Raw genomic sequence first — 7,204 nt, 5'->3', positions numbered from 1 at the left:
ATGGGAACAAAGATATACAAAGGACAAAGGAAAACTTATTTTAACTTTATTGTTTTATCAGGTGCAATTTGAACATCTCAAGATATGATGAAGAGCATAATTAATTTTATTGCATGAAGAAATCCAACACATTCTATAACTTCGAAAGGAAGAGATGTATAATATCCATCTCAGCGACACAACACATGGCATTAAGTTACTTTTTCATATATAATTTAAACTTTTATCATAAACTCACAAATTTAGCATGAATGGAATGTTTAAAATCCATTTTTATAAAAACAAAATATATTTTTTGGTATAAAAAAATACCAAAAACTAAATATATTTTTTTAGAAAAAAAAATATTAAAACTAAATATATATTAAAAAAAAACTAAAACGTAAGAAAAATTTTATTTTTATTTTTAATTTAAAATAAATTTTAGAATTTTTTTAAATAGTTCCCTCCATTCTAAGAAGCAAAAATAATAATAGAAATAAGGATGGACCAAAAATCTTCCTTTACCTGGTAAGTATTTCCCACCATTCATTCTACTCACTCGAGTTATTTCATAAAACAAATATAAGTGTTATTTCACACTCTTTTCGCAAAGCCTATTGAGCTTTGCCTGTGATATATCTATTACTTGATGGAGTCCTTGATATATTAATCAAGTTTTGATTCCTTGGATATTAATTACAGCAAATAAATCATGAGTACTCTTAATTCCAAGTTCAATGCCTTTGATGGTGGACACAAGGCAAGAGAGGGGTTGCTATCATGGTCATAACTCCAAGTTCATTGTCTCTGATGGTGGACGAGGAAAGGGAGAGGGTTGCGGTCATGGTCGTGGTCGTGGTCATGGAGTTTTCTCTTTTACTTTATATTTAGGGAGTTCAAAGCAATATGAATGGAATCATTGTCGTCACTAGGTATACTATATTAAGTGTGATAATGGATAAAATGAAGTAGTTATTTGTGAGCCTTTGTTCTTGAACGGACATTAGGATCCATTTTATCATAGATAAAAGTGCATGCATTAAAAAAAACTCCATATTTCATGTGACATTCATATTGTATGCGACTTATTTGTCATTAAAAACAATTTATTTTTTCATGTGACATTCTTTTTTTGTTAAAATTTCTTCTATTTCCAATCTGAATTACAATTGTAATTTGAAATAAAGTTTCTAGTAACTCTTAATTTACCAATCATGCATGGACATCATAAGGAACATTCACAATATAATATGAAGGAAAAATGGGTACCTACTTCAAATGCATTAAAAATTCTTCTACTGCTTAATGTGAATTACAGGTGTAATCTTAGTTGGATCTCCAATATATCTTAAACCATATTTTCATTATATTTTTTAGTACTATTAAATGTTATTATGTCCTACCTCATTTTATTATGTTATTAAATGTTATTATGTCCTACCTCATGACCACAAAGATGGTGATATAGACTATGTTTAGATTACATCATATATCAGATACGTTGATGATAAGGATGGAGATAACGTTTGTGATGATTATGTGGATGATATTATCAATATGGTTAGGATGATGATCATGGAAATGATCATGAGGATGATCTTGACTATGATTTTCATAGTGCTAGCTAGCCATGTGTTATTTTTTATATTTAGTTGGGATGTCTTAATATGGTAATCATACATTTGAATTTTAGTTGATTCGAATAATAACGAAGATACTATTGGTAATATCTTGTTACCTTTTGAATATGTTGAAAATTGTTTACAATTTTTTTATGAAGAATTATTGTGTATGATGATATTCCTATTTTTTTATGGATGTTGTGAATTTACCTTAGAATAATGATATCAATGAAACATTTCTATTTTGTAATCATACATTGACTTTTAGTTGATTTGATTAAATATGATGATAAAATTATTATTTTTATCTCGTTATTTTATGTATATATTGAAAATTATCAACATTATTTCGATGGAGAATTATTATGTATGATGATATTACTATATTTTGATGGATTTTGTGAATTTACCTTAGATTAATGGTGTTCACAAAATATTTCAATATGATAATTACACATTTCAATCTTAGTTGATTTTATTAAAGATGATGAGGATATTATTAGTATTATCTTGTTACTTTATATATGTGTTGAAAATTGTCAATGTTTTTTTATGGAGAATCATTATGTACGATGATATTACTATTTTTGGATGTAATGTTGTGAATTTAACTTGGAATAGTGATATATGTGATAAGTGTTGATTTAGTAGTCGTATATGTATATTGAAAATTGTCAATGCTTTTTTAATGGAGAATTGTTATATATGAGGATAGTGCTATATTTTTTATGAATGTTGTCAATTACCCTTAAATTTGCTTAGAAATATTAAGTTATCAATTTGAATTGTGATATCTTCTTAAATGTGTTATACATGAAAATACTTCCTCATCATCTTGGAGGAGAATACTACGTTGTTGGTTGAAATACGGCTTTCTCCTAGACTATATAAGATTATAATACAAGTTATGTACCATGAGGACCACGTTATCCTAGTCTATAACAAGTTGTCCCATTCATATAACTTTTGTTACCAAAATTATCACTCAATCACAAAGAAAAAAGCTCGAATTAACTAGAATTTGACACTCTTGTTCAGTTTTGGAAACTCATATGGTGGAATGTGATCTCTTTATCCTAATCTTTAGCTTTTTCCTAAAAATGAAAAGCATACAAAAGCGGGAAAGAGCCATAAAGCATGGGGAATATTTTTCCTAAGCACAAAAGCATCTAAAAAGTGGAAAAGGCCATTTTTATATGAGGAAAAATTATTCACCCAAAAGCTTTTTCCCAAATTGAACTAATGAGGAATTTGGGAAATCTTCATAGACTTCACTTTCCTATATATTGGAGGCTTGGCCATTGAGAAAAGGATGGGAATTATTGTATTGTAACATTGATGAGATATATCTTAAGAGGGAGAGTTTTGGAGCTAGGAGTTGGGGGAGGTGCTACTACAACTGCGTTTGATGGTTGTAACTTTCCTCCAACTCCATTATTAATAGATCGATTTTTCTTCCTTCCATATGCTGTTATTCATTATTTACTTATTCTATTTAAATAATGAATGTATTGGATTTTGGCTTATATTTATTTATTCAGTAATATTTATATGTTTCTGATAGTTTAGATTATCAAGATATTATGATGTGAAGGTTGCTTTGTTCTCTCTCTTATGTATAGGATTGAGATTTGGAGCACTTCCTAGCTACACTAAAAAATGCAATAAGACCTGCATGTGAGGACTCACAGGAATTCCTTCTCTTATACTCTACATCTTGATGTACGAAGAATCTTGAGCCTTAGAACAAACTTTATCTTAATTGGTCTGTCCAGGGTATCTGAGATAAGCTGAGACGGTTTTATGTTCATATAACCATGCATTAAACTCTACAAAAAAATGATATTTAGAAATTGTAAAATATTTCACTATGTAATTGAAATTAGTAAAATGAAACCATAAAGGGGGTCATAAATGGAAATAAAAGTAAAACTTTAAACAAGAAGCCAAAAGTGGATGTAACCATGGATGAAAAATTGGGAGTAGAATTGGATGTTAAACTAGCCATCAAAACAAGATGCAAACAATGACACAAAAGAGGGTTTTAAAGTAGAACTAAAAAAGGGTGAAACACTAGACAAAAAGAAGGGAACAAAATAGGGCATACAAAAGGATAACAAATTGAGTGCGAACAAGGATGCAAAAAATGGACACCAAAATGAGGATGCAAAGAATGGTGTAAAATTAGAATGAAAAATTTGCTATAGAAAGGATGTAAGAAAGGCTCGGTAGAGAAAGGCTCGGTCAGAGTTATAACTATTTATGTGCCCTTTCAACTAATATTATAAATACCTTAAATCTATTAATAATTTTGCTAAATTTATTAGTAAAATATTTTTAATTTACTTCATTATGAAAATTAAGGATAATTGTCAAGTTGGCTAGGTAATAATAGTAATTAATTTACTGCAAAATATTAAAAACAATTTTCCCTATTTATTATCTTGCATATAAAAGGGTTGCTTGGATGGGTATTTGTAGGCTGCCCACTCCATGCCATCTAATTTTTATATTTCAGCAACATAAGATTTTATCAAATGTTTAGTCTAATAAAATTTTGCAGTATAATATTTTTTTTATAAATATTAAATCTATAATATATATTTTTATATGACCATTAACATTTAATTGTAAATAATTAATTAAATATTAAAAAGTTTTAAATTTTCAATATATTTCATAAAATTATAAAATTATATATTATTAATGATGGAAAAAAAATTACAAAAACATCCTAATATTAATAATTTAAAAAATATAAAAATTTATATAATAATTATTTAAATAAAAAATATTTGTTATAACCAATATTTAAATATCTATTTTATATTTTTTTATATTATACAATAATAATTTTAAATTTTAATTAAATATTTTTTATAATAAATATTTAAATATGATATTTTCTTTTCTTATTTATAATAAAATTTACAGTTTTCCCCTCTCGGACAACGAGCAGTTTCGAGTACACATAAATATTCAATATATCTATATTTTTGGCAATATATTACCTACAACAATTGACGATTAAATTTGAAGTTTTTTGCCAATAGGAGAAGAATTCGTCTCAACCTTTAGGAGTTTAACATCACATGTTTTAATTTCTGAAATGTGGATAATATTTTTTTATTTTTTTTATATGATATAATTAATTGTAGTTTTATTAAATTATTTATGGTATTAATTATGTTAATAGATTTAGAAATTTTTTGTTTATGAATAAGGTTTTGAAATTTTTATTTTAATTATCAATAATTATTAAGTGAATGTAGATATTTAATCTCAATAATATTCTAGAATCTCCTTAGCTAGTGGTATACACAAATCAAAAGCATAAACAAGTGTTATTCTAAGTGAGGTCATTATTTCATCTAACATTACCTAAAAAACCTAAAAGACTTGGATAAGAACATTCTTTTTTTCATTTTATATAAAATTGATTAATTGTAATTAAGTCAACAAGTCTCTCTATTTAGGGATAAGGATTTTATAATTTATTTTAATTAACACAATATTTTAGAATATTCATAACAGTATACACAAACCAAACTTTGATATTTATCTCCAACTTAGTTGTGTCATTGTTTTCATTTTAATTCAATTGATTAATTTAAAAAAAATCATGTAAATAAGTTTCATGTGAAGTGAGTTATGGTTTTTTGGGAATCTGCTCTATGGTAAAGTGGGCTACATGTTCGTGTTTATTAATCTTGTTCCATTTTCAAAAAACTTTACTAGGGAAAAATATCAAGGGGATGATGGGAGATGTTATTGCCCTTGCACTAAATGGGGGAGCTGGCATTTTGTAAGAGTTGTAAAACAGAAAACTAAAAGACATGGTAAGTGACATGGGATCATTGAAGGGAGACTAAAGTAATTTTATCCCTTGCTAAGCTATATATTCATATTCTTTTTATATTACTCATATTTGTAAAATTTTATATTGTTAAAATATTTTTTATGTAGACTTGTTTTGCTTCCATATTTACATCATCTTTTTCATCTATTATTGTGTCCACTATTGCATCCAATTTTCTTGTGCCATAATTTGCACCTAGTTTGGCACCTCCCTTTGCACCCATTTTTTCTTCTAAGTTCACATCCACGATTGCATTCTCATATACATCTAGGTTTTCATCGAATTTTACATCTATTTTTGCATCCCTTTTTTAATCCACTTTTGCGTCAAGATTTGCATCAGATTTTGTGTCTCATATTGCATCTACTTTTGCATCAAATTTTTCTGCATCAACTTTTGCATCCTATTTTACATCCATTGTTGCACCCATGTTTACGTCCACTTTTGCATCTTGTTTTGCATCTTCATTTGCTTCTTTTTTTGCATCTATCATTACATCCACTTTTGTTGTGACACAATTTGTGCCATGTTTTGTACTTACTATTGTACCCACGTTTTCTTCCAATTTTGCATCCATCTTCGCATCCTCTTTTGCATCAAATATTGCATCTATTTTTGCATCCATTTTTGTGTTGGGTTTTGCGTCTCATTTTGTATCTTCTTTTGCATCTACTTCCAGTGCATTCAATTTTGTTTCTCCTGTTGCACCCATGTTTGCATCCACTTTTACATCCCTTATTGCATCTTGTCTTGCATCTTTTTTTGTGTTTGTTATTACATCCACTTTTTATCCATCTAATTTTGCATCTAATTTTGTGTCCACTATTGCACCCATGTTTGGTCCATGTTTACATCCATTTTTTCATCCAAGTTTTCCTCGTTTTTGCATCCAAGTTTGTGTCCTTTTTCATGTTCGTTGTTGTATCGACATTTGTTTCACCACAATTCATGCTAAGTTTTATGCCTACTATTGCACCCATGTTTTCTTCCACTTTTTCATCCATGTTTGCATTCTATTTTGTGTCGAAGATTACATCAACTATTGCATCTACCTTTTCATCCACTTTGGTGTCAATTTTTCTATCTTGTTTTGCATCTACTTATGTTGTGTCCACTCTTCATCCAATTTTACGTCTATTTTTGACCCCATTTTTTTTGTTCACTTTTGCATCAATTATCCAACACTCGTCATATTTTTTGCATTGATGGTATTTCTTATGACATTGACAATTATGAACAATTGATGATAATGTCAATCATTTTGACGATGATGATAATGAAGATGATGACGATGACATGAATTGTGATTATTATGATAATGAAAATTATGATAAAGATGATGGGGTTTACAATGACAATGATGATGAAGATGGTAAAAACCTTGGCCAATCTTCCCAATTTTTAAATTTTGTCATGGTCATAATCATAATCATTATATTTGGCATCGTCTTCCAAGTCATCATCATTTGATCATCATTATCATTATTTTCATCTTGGACATCAACAACAACAACAATAATGGTATGAATGATGATTATGATGTTCATGATGAAGATGAAAACAATGATGATAGAAATTACATTAATTATGGTGATGGGGATGATGAAAATTATAATGACGATGATAATGGTAGTGATGATGATGATCATCGATCATCTCTCAAAAATAAATTTGTTATTTATATTGCATATACATGTGTCCTAACAACCCTCTTCGAGCACTCATACCATTTTTTGGGTTG

Source organism: Pinus tabuliformis, chromosome 2_2 (assembly GCF_031772625.1).
Source record: "Pinus tabuliformis cultivar Carrire ecotype Pingquan chromosome 2_2, CPIR1, whole genome shotgun sequence".
NCBI classification, from domain to species: Eukaryota; Viridiplantae; Streptophyta; class Pinopsida; order Pinales; family Pinaceae; genus Pinus; species Pinus tabuliformis.
Note: the sequence above shows the minus strand (reverse complement) of the source record.